Source organism: Primulina eburnea, chromosome 3, assembly GCF_022965805.1.
Source record: "Primulina eburnea isolate SZY01 chromosome 3, ASM2296580v1, whole genome shotgun sequence".
NCBI lineage: Eukaryota > Viridiplantae > Streptophyta > Magnoliopsida > Lamiales > Gesneriaceae > Primulina > Primulina eburnea.
In genome coordinates this window covers 30,700,787-30,717,306 of record NC_133103.1, presented here as the reverse complement: position 1 = coordinate 30,717,306, position 16,520 = coordinate 30,700,787, and the positions used below count along the sequence as shown (strand labels likewise).

The 16,520-nt window shown below is 34.8% G+C and overlaps 1 long non-coding RNA gene across 1 annotated transcript in view; it reads right to left on the bottom strand.

Annotated features, from left to right (window-relative positions):
* Window positions 1–805: 805 nt before the first annotated feature.
* LOC140828458 (uncharacterized) overlaps window positions 806–16,520 on the bottom strand; it is a 51,420-nt gene continuing 35,705 nt past the window's right edge. Inside the window, exon 3 of the long non-coding RNA XR_012117216.1 lies at window positions 806–1,093. This is a non-coding gene — a long non-coding RNA (uncharacterized lncRNA). The remainder of the gene's footprint in view (window positions 1,094–16,520) is intronic.

Here is a 16,520-nt window from a genome sequence, read left to right as displayed (position 1 = left end):
GAAATATGAAAAGTTAAAGGAGGTGAATTGATTGTGACTAATACGATGATATATAAAGTCAAGGCTCAGTAGACAGGTGAGTATCGTTGATGTCCCTGCCGCCAGTACCGTATTAATACATAGATGGATCCATCGACCTACAGCTAATACGAAAGTCACAATTGAGGATCTGAATTCAACAAAAAGAGAAACGTATACGTATATGATTAAAGGAAATATGATATGATATGTTGAAAGGAAAATGTTAAAGTTTATGTTCATGAAAAGATTTTTTTTTTTTAAAAGTATTTTCACTGTTGTTTGTAAATGTATATGTATTACTTGCTATCATGGTTAAGGTTTGCTGAGTCAACTGACTCATTAGGTGTGATCGATGTAGGTGAGCATGATGTTGATATTGATGGAGGAATTGATGGCTGAAATACCTGGACTGAAGGTGCACACAACCCGATGACCATTGCTAGTTTTCCGCAAATAAAATTACCTTTGTGATTTATGATTACTTAAAAAATTTCATGACTTATGATACTTTGAGAGGTTTTGAGAGGATGTTAGAGTTAAGTTTATTTTTGAAGTAATGTTAGTTTACGTTGGTTGACGTTTACAACTTTATGCTTTGAATGACTTTATTTTGGATTTTCAAATAATAGTTGGTTGATTTTGTAAGGTTACGAAAATTTTAAGGTCCACGTGAACCACATGCATGCAATTTATTAAATTTCTTATGTACTTTAATTAAATGGTTTTATTTGCATGAATTAAATATAGTGTGCAAGAAACTTCTACCGTTTTAAAATGCGGAAATAATTTTTTTAATTTATAAAATCTCGCAATTACAAAATAACATTTAAAATAATCGTATTTATTTGTCAATAAAAGTAGCGCAGTTTAAAAATAACTAACATCATCTAAAATCAACGTAAATGTAAACGTGTAAAAATTGAAATATCACCAATGTATAAAAATGTGTAACTCCTCTCAAAAACACATAAATCAATATGCGGAATAATAATGGTCCTCGGGTCGTGTCATCGCATATCCCGCCTGCCTACTCAGTCTTCGGCACCTCCAGTCCCCTGATCAAAATTCTCACCTGCACCACACACACCTATTGAGTCTAAAGACTCAACACACATGTACAAGTAATAATGAGTACATATATGTAGCAGACAAACAGTGAAAAATAGCATAATCAACCTATATTTCATGTATGTAGTAAAATCGTATACGTAAATGTGTCCTATCAAAATATGGTAATAATCATAGCATGTATCATCGTATCAGCATATATGTGTTAAATTTATTAATTTGAATTTCGTTCATTAGCTGTGACTTTCTTATCATCATGTCAGTCGATGGATCCATCCACGTGTAACTGTGGTACCCGTCGGCGAGGATCATCAGCGACAGAATTACCCTCCCACTGAGTCCCGACCTTACATGTCATCGTTTCATTGTGTTAGTAACAACTAAATCACTTCCTTAAAAAATGTGTCATCATATTCATCACTTAAATAAAAGCACGCATATACGTAATTTTTCCTTTAAACCAAGCATGCACAGTAATTATCATAATTTCATAAAAATCATAAACGTCATGCATAAACATTTAAAATATCATAAATTTGTGCTCAGGGCACTGCCATGACCAAAATCTCACCCCGGGTGCAAAATGACCATTTTGCCCCTGGAAACCCAAAAATTACCATTTTACCCTCAACATCTAAAATTGACCCGAAACTTACCAAACTCCTTCAAATGTCCCAAAACATATTTATCAGCAACCCTAGACGTAAAGTCGAGCTAAAATATAATAGGCCCATTAAGCCCATTAGTTAACATATAACCTTAAAAACTCCCATATAGGGCCTTTTATTTTAATTAAAATTCATTATACAAGATTATTCCTATTAACCTAGTATAATAGGTCCATTAAGCCCATTAGTTAATATTTAAAATATCTTTTAGGAAATTTTGTGAAAATATTAGCCGATTTCTCTAAAAGTCCCTATTTTTCTCGAAAATCGATTACCGTTTAAAATACGTCTTGGCGTATAAAAACACCCCAAAAGTCTCCATTTTCGAAAATACCATTTAAAATATATCATACATTAAACAATTAAAAAAATTATTTAATAAATTATTTTTCCCTCATATGGTCCCCGGTCTCCATTCCTCGATCGCATCTCGAATAACCTTTAAAGCATAGTTTTATGAATTTTAGTTGAAAACCATATTTTAAATAAGTAAACATGCCTACCACATTCAATAAATGTAACTAAAAAAATTTATTTGAAATACATAAGAAATTTGATAATCTTGTATGCATGTGGTTCACGTAGACCTTCAAAAGTTTAGACTCTTCATTCTAGTATTCCAATATTCCAGGATTCCGCTGCGCCACTCTGATAAAATAAGTTTTAGGTTGTATTTATGTCTCCTCAATCCTAATTAAATTTTCCTTCAAGATCCTCGTTTGTGAATCACAACTTATAACAACCTATGGTGACTTAGTTTTATTTTACGATAACCTTGAATTTCGAATTTTCTTACAATTCACAGTATTAGAAATGGAAACCCAAACTTATCGTATCTTACTTTTCTTATATTATACCCAAGATGTTCATCAACCTATATATTTCAACATTAAAATCCCAAAAGCATCCTTGAATCGATCATTTATCTTACGACACCAAACTAACGTAACTTAACTATTTACAATTATATCCCAAATATAACATTGTTGCAAGTCTTAAATTTCAAGTAATGTTAATCCATAAAACCCAAAATATCCAATATCGATCTTCTACCTATATAATAAAACCCCTTCTAGTATCCATAACATGCTTAAACTATTTTCTTCTCAATTGTAATGTAGTTGAGGCCTAAGACGTTTGGACTTTCCTCATTGGAACGATTGTTGCATTCTGACGTATCCTTAATGCTCAATTAACCCTAGTGTATAAAGCTTAGTAAGTTATCCTATGTTTAATGTTAGACTAACTCCAATAATCAGACTTCACTAAAAATCCATAGAATTCTAGAATCCACGTATCAGGATTTTAGATTGCTTACTCGACTAAAAATCTTAATATTCATTCCTTGGTAACTTATTTTGAACACAACTAATTCTTTTTTGTTTTTATTTCACCCAAAATTTTCATATAAATACCTATTTCATAAACTTGTAATTCCAACGTACACAACTCATATAGTCTTTAGACAACATAATTTAAACACGCATATCCACTTAATTGCAAATTTCTTATTGACTTTCTCTTATCTTTATTAACTCGAGCTTATCCCACAGTATAATATAAGATTAAATTTGACTTCTAATATTTTTCTTAGACGTAAATCCGAGCCTTTAGATTTAATAACCTAATGACTAAACCATGAAGCATTTTTAACCCCGAATAAATTCAAAACTTAATATTTTCTTCCCAAATTTAGACATAAACTTTTCATCCCTATACTTAACTAATTGAACAACTTTAACTTAGATCGTCCTCAGTCTAAATTCTTACTTTACCACAACATTATTCCACAAACGCTTAGATTTTCAAATCAAATATTTATTCATTCCACTAGACCCTTGATTATCATTCCTTACAGCATTATAATCAAGATATTTAATGTTCTAAATGTCCTTTCAAGCCTAAATCATCGAAAATTCATATCATTTAAACCATTCAATTCTCAGTTATTGCTAAACTAGTCGTCAAATTCCTTAACAATTGCAAATTTAATTCTTATTTTCCTCGAAAATTCATCATTTCACCCTACATAATTTTTGAAAGTTGTGTTTCCAACCCCTAAGATTTCAAATTCTTACCATTTAGTCCCAATAGTTTCGACGATTTGTATCTTAGCCTCATGAATTTCACATTCTATCAATTTGGACCCTAAACTTTCAGAAATCATTGTTTCAACCCCTAGAATTCCAGAAATTGCGAAGACAGGCCCTATTTACCTAAGGTTTACAAAAAATCCCTTGGACTTTTATAACTTGCAAATTAGGCCCTGAATTTTCGAAAATTCCAGATTTTGCCCTATAAATTTTCGTTATTGCAAATTCAGCCCTTGGACTTTTAAATATTTTGAATTAGTCCTTGAAACCTTGGACAAGTACAATTAGGCCCTCCAAGTTTCTGAATTTTTAAATTTGGACCCTAGGTTTCTGAAAAATGCAATACATGCCCTCAAATTCTTAAAAAATTAAAAATATTTCCTCGATTCATTCTATAAGTTTCCCGTAACATAATTTCAGTAATTTTAAGCTTATTAACCCAAAATCAACTCTCATAACCAATCTCACCTTTGCATCAAAACCTAACATCCCAAATTATACTGTTGGAAACTAAATTTCAGTGATTTGACAAACTAAGCTTCGAAACGTATTTGTATAACTGATCAAAGGCAACGTAACAACGAGCAAACTGTTCTATTACCACTAGCTGAAGATTAATGCATACCAGCTATAAATTATACACGTCATTATCTGAAGCAGTATTATAACTGACTGATCAGTTGAGAACTGATCAGTTGAAACAAATCAGTTGTAAGCTTTCCAGCAAAGTATCCTTCAGCCGGTCCTTCAGCTGTACATGTCATCAGTTGAGAACGACAACCGACAAATAGTACAACAGACTGCAACTAGTAGTTGGACGCCGCATTTCAGAGATTGCAGTGTACGAATGTTAGAAGATATCGACGTGGCAATCAACGGATATAAAGATTCAAATGATATTTAATATTACCGTTGAGAGGGAAGCCTATAAATAGGTGAAGAGGGCAGCTGAGAAAATCATCACGCGAACTACTATTCTATTCAAGCTTACTGTTACTCAGCTAAAATAACAACTCGCATTCAGATATCAAAGGTCACTCTTATCAGATTTATCAGTAGCAATCAAGGATACCTTATGAGCTTATTAGCACTTTGAGATCTTTGTTAAGATTCATTCAGTTGTGTTATACTGTAAAAGTTTTGTTAACTAAGAGTTTCAGTTTGGCAGTGTTAATTCCAAACTGAAGTGGGTCAATACAATGTGTGTATTTGATCAAAGTCTTTTAGTGAAAATCCTATCTTTGTGATAGAAGGGGAGACGTAGGAGTTATTCTATTCTCCGAACATCCAGAAACATATCGCGTGTTTTTTATATTCAGTTACTTTGAGTTATTCTATTTTTCAGTCAGTTTATTTCCGCAACTGTTTTTCAGTTAAACTGATTGTTATCGACTGAGGAGTTACCGAGTGTCAGTTTGTAACTAAACCAAACATACTATTCGAAAAGAATACAAATTCAGTAAGTGTTTATTCAACCCCCCCTCCCCCCTCTAAACACTTATCACCTTACTAATCGATCATTTCAAGTGATATCAGAGTAGTTGTATCTTGTCTAAGAATATCTCTATCCAAACTATTGATCATGTCTTCCTTCAACAAGATCTCAATGTTCTCTAGAGAGGACTTTGATGATTGGAAAATCAGGATGCAGGCTCACTTAGCTGCACAAGACGATGATATGTGGTACGTCATCACTGACGGACCAATGAAGATTCTGAAAGCCAATAAAGCAGTTACAATCACATATGGGAATTGAAAAGCCCAAAGACGAGTGGAGTGCTGAGGACAAACGAAAAGCAAATATGGAGAATGTAGCAAAAGAAATACTGTACAAAACACTAGACAAAGTAACGTTCAGTAAAATAAAAATGTGAAAGACAGCCAAAGAGATTTGGGAGAAGCTGATCCAGCTTTGCGAAGGGAATGAACAGACCAAAGAGAATAAACTTTTTGTTGCTGTTCAGAGGTTTGACAATATCAAAATGAGAGCTGGTGAAACGATGCATGAATATGATGAAAGTACCAGCTGCATCATCAATGAATTAAATGATGTGTTTAGTCTTAAAGGGGAAATTGTTGAGCTCAACGTTGAAAGAAGCAGGAATCAATCAATGATTCAAAAGTTGATGCTTGAAAATTCAAAGCAAACTGATCTTATTCAGGCTTGAAACAAATCATCTGTTGCATTAACTGATATACAGAACTCACAGAAATCAGTTACTGATATAACTGGTTTAGGTTTCAGTAACCAAGATGAAATGTCTTCCAATAATACTCAACTGAAACTGAATATGGATAAAGGGAAATGCATTCACTTTGTCAAATCAGTTGCGGTACAAGAACAAATTGAGCCAAGTAAACTGGTTGAACAGCCTACTGAAAGAACGAAAAAGGCTAAAAGATATGGTATTGGTTATAGCCCAAAAGTTTCAACTGACTCACGCAGTCAGCAGTCAAAAAGATTCAGCAGGAATCTTTCAAATGTCTAATCCAATTACTATAACAACAAGCCTGTTCAAAAAAGATATCGGCAGAACAATCAGTTGAACAGAGCCAAATCACATATTGTTTCACCTGCACACTACACACCGAGCACACACAGATCGAGAAAGATCATCTGGAATACGGCAACTGGATAGTCAGTTAGACTGATCCAAGTCTAGATTCTTAAAGGACTAATCAATTTTGGACCCAAATAGAAAAGGGTACTAATGTTATATTTTGTGTGTGATTGCAGGTAACAGGTACAAGCAAGGAATCTATCTGGTACTTGGATAGTGGATGCTCACGACATATGACAGGAGATGCAAACCTCCTATCTCAACTGATCAAGTTCACTGGTCCAAACATCAGTTTGGAGATAATTTCAAAGGTAAAACTGTGGGTAAGGGTAAGCCTATCTATGGTAACTTTATCATTAATGATGTTTTATTAGTTGAGAATCTCAGGTGTAATCTGATTAGCATTAGTCAGTTATGCGATAATGGATTCTCAGTCCAGTTTGACAAACATTCTTGTTCAGTCAAAAATGCAACTGATGAGGTCATACTAACTGGCAAACGGTGTGTAAACACTTACAAAGTCAGTTGGAATGATCAACCTTATGCACCAGTATATTTTATTGCTTCAAAATCTTCTAAAAAATGGTTGTGGCATAAGAGATTAAACCACCTGAACTTCAAATCTATTGCATATCTGAGTAATCATGATCTTGTCACTGGTTTGCCCAAAATGGATTTTACCAAAGATAAAATTTGCTCAGCATGTCAGTTTGGTAAACAAGTTAAATCTTTTTTTAAGAACAAGGGCAGTAAATCTTCTTCCCGATACTTAGAGCTGTTACATATGGATCTATTTGGTCTAATATCAGTCACGAGCTTAGAGAGAATGAAATACACCTTCGTGGTTGTAGATGATTTTTCAAGATTCGTTTGGGTTATTTTTCTCAAATCAAAAGACCAAACTGCTACTTAACTGATCAAGCTTTTCAAAAGAATACTAAATGAGAAATTAGTTGGAATTGATAGAATCAGATCCGATCGAGGAACTGAACTCATCAATCAAATTCTTTCAAATTTTTTAGAAAATGCTGGAATTACGCATGAGCTCTCAGCAGCTAGAACTCCTCAGCAAAATGGTGTAGATGAGAGGAGAAATTGAACGCTTAAAGAAGCTGCTAGAACGATGCTTGTTGATTCTGGTTTTTCTCAAAGGTTTTGGGCAGAGGCAGTAAACACTGCGTGCTATACTCAGAACAGATCAATGATTTATAAGAATCATTTGAAAATACCTTATGAGATCTAGCATGGACGAAAAAGTGTGGTTTCTTACTTCAAAATATTCGGCTGCAGATGTTTTATTCTTGACAATGGCAAAAATCATTTAAAATTCTTTGATGCTAAATCTGCAGAGAGAATATTTTTGGGATATTCGTCAGTTAGCAAAGCGTATAGAGTCTTTACACTACAACAAAAAGCCAAACGACAATGGATAAAATCCGTTGTCGTAGGCCATTTAAAACTGTTGTAACTGAGGGTGTTGTTGAAAGTGTCTTCAACGACAACGGTTTTAAACCGTTGTCTTTTCTATCAACGACAACGGTTTTGCAACGGTGTTAAACCGTTGTAATTTCTAGCAACGACAACGGTTTTGCAAGGGTTTTAAACCGTTGTTTTTAACCGTTGTCGTAGCTATTTTAAAACTGTTGTTAAAGTTAGTGTTGTTAAATGGTCCACAACGGTTTTTGACTGTTGTCGTAGCTACAATTTGCGACGGTTTTTAAAATCGTCGCAAAATAAAAAGTGTTGTCGAAACTACAATTTGCGACGGTTTGGACAACTGTCGCAAAAGATTTTTGCGACGGTCCAACCGTCGCTAATTAGCGACAGCGACGGTTTACTTTTTACCGTCGCTACATTTAGCGACGGTATTCATGTGCAAAACCGTCTCTATTTAGCGACAGTTCATAGATTCCGTCGCTAATATTTTAGGTAAAATAAAAAAAAATTAAGAATTTAATAAATCCGTGTTTTCAATTGATACAATCGTGTAAGAGATAAAAAATTTAAAAGTCTTGAAGTGATAAATCGTGTAAGAGATAAAAAATTTAATCATTTTGAAGTGGTAAAAAAATCGTGTAAGAGATAAAAATTTTAAGTGTTGTAAAGTAGTAAAATCGTGTAAGAGATAAAAATTTTAAGTGTTGTGAAGTTGTAATCGTGAAGAGAAAAAAATTTAAGTGTTGTGAAGTTGTAAAATCGTGTAAGGGAGAAAAATTTTAATTGTTGTGAAGTGAAGTGGAAGAAATTGAAGCAAATTTGCATGTATTTATAGAGAGTGATGAAAAAAAATGGGGGGAAGTTTAGGCGGGAAGGAATTTTTTTGAAAATGGCCACGGTTTTAGTTAAACCGTCGCTAAATTATAAATCGGCGACGGTTAAATCTAAACTGTCGCTAAATATTGCGACGGTTTTTATTTAACGGTCGCCAACTTTAGCAACGGGTTTGGCAAATCCGTCGCTAGTTTTAAACATGCGACAGGTTTTTTAAACTGTCGCTAAATTTAGCGACGGTGTAGATTAAACCGTCGCAAAATTATAAATCGGCGACGGTTTAAGTAAAACCGTCGCTAATTTTAGCGACGATTAAAGAAAAAACCGTCGCTAAATAGTTGTCGAATGTCTCTCAAAAATACGCTTATACAAATGTCGATTACCATTTTTCTTGTAGTGAGAATCCAAAACTCTTGTCTTTAATAATTTTTTTCATTAGGTAAAATTTTTGTAATAAATTTCTTTTAAATTATAATATATATATATATATATATATATATATATATATATATAATAATAATAATTAAACCAAAAATAACAATCGAAAACAAAATATTTACCACGTTAAATCCGTGACTATGTTATGTTCAAAATCCATCTTCCAAAATATGCCAACGATAAACAAAAATTTAACAAATTTGAATTTAGTATTGCAATTGACCTTGATACATGTTCGTCATCAACGTGGCAATGTGGCAGTAGAGTCCCACAATTTCAACATTTTCCAAACAAAAAATACGTATATACTGCAATCTTTCGTCATCATCGGCCTCGATCTCCTCAAACTCATCAACATTTTTGCATCAAAACATTCCCCTGCCATTTCATCCCTGGCATATAATCCACACATAGAAAGCCCATTAAAAACCAATTTTCGTACTTACAGAGTTGGATTCCAAAATGGTGATTCCTTATCCAGCAACATTCATGGTTACTCGTACCTTGTGTTTACTATTTTCCGGTTCATCTTTATATATTACATTAAATTCCCAAATTCAAATAAATTTATTATTATCTCAATTGTTCTCCAAGCTACAAATCAATATAGATCATGTCATAGTAAGGTTATGATTTAACATGAGTAGTTTAGCCCGTCATTCAGGCTATTCTCTTGAAATATAAAAATAAAAAAGTAAATAAAAACAAAATAAATAAAAAAAAATTACAAAGTTGTATTCAAAACTTGAAGCTTTTATTTAATTCGTAAGAATGGTTGTTTACAAAGAGGAAATAGAGGGGAGCAAACTTGACCGTATTCTTCTAAAAACACAATACAGCTTATAAATAGATGGAAGAGCCGGACATCAAATCCATGATTCCAAGTAAAAATATAAACAATACAATGCTTTATAAAAGAAAATAGTAACATGGTTACAAAAGTCAAAAAGTCTATAATGATATTCCACCAACTTTATTAAAGATGAATATCCTAATCATCTTTAATAATTTTTTTTAATGAATTTATATAATTTTCAAAAATATCACTAATATGGGAAGGAATATCTTCCTTTGGGTCTTGAGCATTTTGCATCTACATTAGATGGATAAATTGGTTTTCACTTGATTCAGATACCATAGATTTATCTGATTTGGAGTCAGAACATGTAATGTTCTTATAAAGATCTTTATTCAGTTTTTCAATGTAGACTTCAATCATCTTTTTTTTAGAATAAATATCAAAATATTTCGGAGTAAGAAGCTTGAAAAGACTCATTGAATCATGCTCTTTTTCTTGTTGTTTATAAAAATCTTTCTGATATAAAGAAATTTTTTCTTCCATATGTTGAAGAATTTCGGAGCTATAGAGCTTTCCTGTATCAGGGTCTTCTCTTAATAATTTGTCCCAAAATTTTGTGAACTAACCCTCCATAAGCAAGGAAATTCTGGTTGTAACCTCCATATCCATGGAATTCCGAATTCCATAAAGAACAGACATAAAATCTTATCATCGATTCAATGTTCTGAAAATGATTTTTTAATACTTGAGGAAATTTTTAACCAAGTATTCATTGGTTTTATGAAAAATCCACTACAAGAAAAATGCTAAACGACAAAAATCTGCGACGGAATTTTCTAAAACCGTCGCCGATTTAAATTTAGCGACGGTTTATAATTCGTCGCTAAATTAAACTTTTTTCACGAAAACCGTTGTCGTTTCCAAAAAAAATGCTAATCCACAACGGTTCACGAAAACCGTTGTCCTTTCCCAAAAAAAACGCTAATCCACAACGGTTCACGAAAACCGTTGTCGTTTCTCCGAAAAAACACGCTAATCCACAACAGTTCACGAAAACCGTTGTCTTTTGTCCTCAAAAACACGCTTATAGACAACATTTTTTATAAATCGTTGTATTTGACCCTCAAAAACACGCTAAAAGACAACGGTTTTTAAAAAACCGTTGTCTTTTAGCGTGTTTTTGAGGGTCAACGACAACGGTTTTGTAAAAACCGTTGTCGTTTGCTGCTTTTTAACAACAGTTTTCACTAAAACCGTTGTTAAAAAGCAAAAGACAACGGTTTTTTTTTAAAAACCGTTGTCTTTTGAGTGTGGTTGAATGCATATTTTGTTGTAGTGTTAACAAGTGCTCATTAAATGTTGAAGAATCTATACATGTTGTTTTCGATGAAACTATTCTAACTGATAAGCCAACTGATCTCGTTGAGCTAGTTGATAGATTTACAGATATTAGTTTAGAGGATGATCATGAAGAAGAAAATCATATCAATCGTAATATCCTTCAAACACAAGAACCTGAAATTGTAGATCAATCAGTTGAACAGGAAGTAGTTCCTGAAAATCAGTTGGAAGAGCAAAGAAATTATATTCAGTTACCAACTGAAAACATTCAGTCACCTACTGAAGAAACTGCTGATACAAAATTAACTAATGCTGAACTCAGATGGAAGAAATCACATCCTCCAGAATTGGTGATAGGTAATCCATCTGACCCGATAAGAACAAGAAATCAAATGCTCAATTTATTTATTCATTCAGCTTTTGTATCTCAATTGGAACCAAAGAAAACTGATGAAACTCTTGCTGATCCAAACTGGACAAATGCAATGCAAGAAGAGCTGAATCAGTTTACCCATGACAATGTCTGGAACATAGTTCCAAGACCCGTTTCAAAAACTGTTATAGGTACAAAATGGGTGTACAGAAATAAATTGAACGAAGATGGTTCAGTTGTACACAACAAGGCGAGACTGGTATCACAAGGATATAGTCAAGAAGAAGGAATTGATTACGATGAAACATATGCACCAGTTGCAAGACTGGAAGCTATCAGAATATTTCTTGCCTATGAATCATTCAAGAACTTCAAAGTCTGCCAGATGGATGTAAATAATGCATTCCTAAATGACCAGTTGCAAGAGGAAATCTACGTTGAACAACCTCCAGGTTTTGTCAATCATCATTTTCCTGATCATGTCTATCATTTGAACAAAGCCTTGTATGGTCTTAAACAAGTTCCAAGAGCTTGGTATGAAACTCTTTCAAAATTTCTAACTGATCACGATTTTTCTGTTGGATCAGTTGATAAGACTTTGTTCAAATTTTCAAAGAATGATCACATCTTACTTGTTTAAATTTATGTTGATGACATCATATTTGGGTCAACTAACCCCAAATTATGCGAGAAATTTGCTAAGTTGATGCAGGAGAAATTTGAAATGTGCATGATGGGTGAACTGACATTCTTTCTTGGATTACAAGTGAAACAACTGGAGACAGGCACTTTCATCAGTCAAACTAAATACATGAAGGAATTGCTGAAGAAATTTGGCATGGAATCGTGTTCAGCTGCAAGTACTCCCATGAGCTCATCAGTAAAACTGGACACTGATCAAGGGGGAATATTAGTTGAGACGACAATTTACAGAGGATTAATAGGTTCTTTATTATACCTAACTTCTATTCGTCCTGATATTGTATTTGTCGTCTGTATGTGTGCTAGAATTCAGGCAAATCCTATGCAATCACATTTTTCAGCTGCCAAGCGTATTTTAAAATATCTTAAAGGCACACAAAATGTCGGGTTATGGTATTCTAAAGACTCATCTTTCAATTTAGTTGGATATTCAGATGCAGATTATGCAGGATGTATGCTTGATCGTAAAAGTAAAATTGGATCATGTCAGTTTTTAGGAGACAGACTGATCTCTTGGTTCAGCAAGAAGCAAACATCCATAGCAACTTCCACAACTGAAGCAGAATACCTTGCTGCTAGAAGCTGTTGTGCTCAACTGCTCTGGGTTCAGCAACAATTGAGAGATTATGGAGTTGATGCTAAAGAATCGCCCATATTCTGTGATAATACAAGTACTATTGCTATTACCTACAATCCATTCTTCACTCCAGGACCAAGCATATAGATGTCAGGCATCACTTCATCAGAGATCATGCCTTGAAGAAGGACATCAGACTGGAATACGTCTCAATTGAACAGCAAGCAGCTGATATCTTCACCAAACTATTGCCCGAGACTAAGTTTTCTCATTTTCGCAATATACTTGGATTAATTGATTTATCCTAATCAATTTTGCTGTTGTTATATTAACTATTAATTTGTCAGTTATATTGTCATGAATTGTTCATTCAGTTAGTCTTTCATCCATTTGAATCTCAACTGATGTCAGTTAATCATCTGTCAGTTAATTTCTCTTCAGTTATTTTGTTCAGTTAGTGATTTACTTGTCAACTAATGAGATTTAGTAATGCAAAAAAGTAAAAGACAAAGATAAACTGAAATATCCTTTTATTCACTTGAAGAAATTAGTGCGAATTACTTCGTACAATTCTTCCTGAACAAAAGCCCTCCACTTACCCATCCACTGTCTTATATCTCCAGTGAAAGTCTTGAGGAAGCTGTCGGACTCAGCTATGAGCTCTAGGATCCTCCTTTCCTTGTAGAGCATCAGATGGTAGATATTGTCTTGTTTGAAAATGTTCACCGTATGAGCTACGTGCAAGCGCTCCCGGTATTTTTCCAGTATTTCCACCAGAATGGGGGTGGTAGCCATCTCATTCTCCCAAAGAAACTGGAGTCCATGCAGCTCTTCCCTGTAACGAAGGATTTGATGAAAGACTTCATCTTCCATCTCGACTTTTCGTTTCTCCAGAGCTGCGCTCATGAACTCTTCAGCCATGTCTGGGGCCTTTGAACTACTTGCACCTGCCATTTTAGCTGCTGAATATTATTTGATGATATGTTTAAGACTAACTGAGCTACTCTTATTTATAGCCCAGGGTTAAGGAAGATGAAAGGATAAGTCATTACGGAAGACGATTAACCTTCTAAGCATAAGATTTTATTTAATTCGTCTCACTTAAAGTTCTCGTATTTGCTTTTATACATTTATTAAGGGGGAATATTGGTTTAACAAGTTAACTGAGAAGAAGCAGTTAGTGAATCTTCAACTGAAATGAGAAAGTTTTACAACTGATCGTTCAGTTGATGATTTCACTCATCTTCTCACGTAAGTTAACAAATTAACCATTGATATATTCCAAATCAAGAGACGTGACTGATTATCAAGCATTAAATACTATCTTTCAACACATGACAGGTTGAAACGTGGACCCCTTTAATCCACGTATTCTTAACACGCTTGCAGCACACGTACACACATTTTTGAATTCAAAATTTCGGGGACTGACACGTGTCCAATAATTCAAACACTCACGTACATTAGTAATTTACCCGCTCCATTTCAGTTCTTCTTCCTTACGCTTACAAAAATTCTCAGAGCAAAAGCAAAATCAAGCCTCTTTTTTTCTGCAGGAAATCATTCATGACAAATGGCAAATCAAATTCCCGCACTTATGTTGAATGCAATGGCGATCAACTTTGGATCAGTCCTAACAGTTGGAGAAGCCAATATAAAAAACGTATTTCTCAAGCTCGAATCAGCAGGACTGAGAACGTTTTTGGGGCAATCTTCTCAAGAGATTTACCCAAAGGAACTTCAAGAATTTTACTCCACTGGAAAGATCACCTCTAATGGAAACATCATTTCTACTATCAATGGTCAGTTGTTGACCATTTCTGAAGATTCTTTGGAGAGTTATTCTTGCTGCCTTCTGATGGTATGGCACATCTTGCTGAGGTGACATCATCTGACATTGAAGAGATGCAAACCCTCCTCTCCGCTGATGGACGGAAAATCAAGGTTTCCAATCCAAAGAAATAACTTTAGCATGAAGTTCAGTTGCTGGCCGATATTGTGGCCAAAGGGCTTTTGGCGAAGGCAGGATCCTCTGCTGCCCTTACGTTGGAGAAATTTCAAGCCATCTCTGTCATCATGGCTGAACAAAGACTCAACTGGAAGCGTCTTATCTTCGATATCTTAAAAAATATGCTCCAGTCCACCAAGCAGTCCAAGGGATTTGCTGTTCAACTGAGCTACTTGCTGAAAATCAAAGGGTTGGTGGCTGATGATTCAGAGAGGATATCTAAGTTCAAGGTTTTCATTGCCAAAAATGTTCAGCCACCAAAGACCAAACTGAACATCTCTCTTGATTAGTTTGTAAAGATCAAGAAGGAGATTGGGACTCAGCAGGCGGCTCCCAAATCAGTGAAAAAGGATAAGTCTCTGGCTCAACTGAAATCTACCAAGAGGAAACTGATCGTCAGTGGATCAGATTATGAGGAAACACCCTTTAAGCTGATCAACAAGAAGCAAAGAACTCAGAAGACAAAGCCAGTGGCTTCGTTGACTTCTATCCCTGCTGAAAGACTGAAGCCTCAAATGCTCAACAGCATATTCAGGTTGTTCCTTTGAAAGCAATTCCTGCTGATGAGAAGAAGAAATCAGCAAAAGCTTCAGTTCCCTTGATCCAAATCACACGACCTTCAATTCTTGCTCCTGCTCGACCCAAGGGAATAGTTATTCAGGAAAGAGTGGATGCTACTCACTCTGAACTGAACATTCTACATATTCTTACTGATGAGAAAGGAAAGGGCAAGATGATCGAAGAGCCAAGGCCCTCAAATGCCATTCAAACTCACATTGACCTCATATGGGAACAGGTAAATGCCTTTGCTGCATCGAAGATGAAAATTTTTGAAGCCTGGACGAGGTTTAGAACACATACTTTTGCCAAACAGCTGAAGAAGAAGTCAAAGCTGAACACATTTATCAAGTTGGAGGCAACTATTCTAAGAATGGTCAAGGCTGCCACAATAATTCGGGCTTTGGGGCGGAAGAATTATTTCTTTGATCAAATCAGAGCCAAAAGATGGGCCAACTGATCGAAAAATTGAAAGCCAACTATATTACCACAAGCCCAACTGCCTACAATGATCGAGTTGTGCTCACGCAGCTGGAAATGATCTTATGGCTCTGCAATCCCAGATAAAATTTTGGGAGATGGATCAGGAACTGGTTAATCATGAAGGTACTTCGGAAGACAAAGAAGATGATTCGCCTTCTCAGCCCAGAGAACCATCCCCTGAACAAGCTGTGCTACAACTGAAGAGTCAGTTCAAGATATGCCTCAATCTACTGATGCTGATCATCAAATATACTCAGAAGCTGACTTGACACTTGCTAATATTGATGAAATCATTCAGTCATTGGTAGAAGATTTTCAAGAAAATGCACCTTCAACAGAATCAGTTGATATCCCAACTGATCAAGTAGTTACTGAATCTCTTATCCCTGTCTCTGCTGAAGAAGAGGTTAAACTGATGTGCCCATTCACTCAAACGTTGAGCCAACTGAAGTAAATATTGTCGCTAAGGAAGCTCAGTTGCATGCTGAAGAACCACAGAAAGACTCAGTTGACCAACAGTCATCACCATCAGTCACTGACCCGCCAACTGAAACTACAG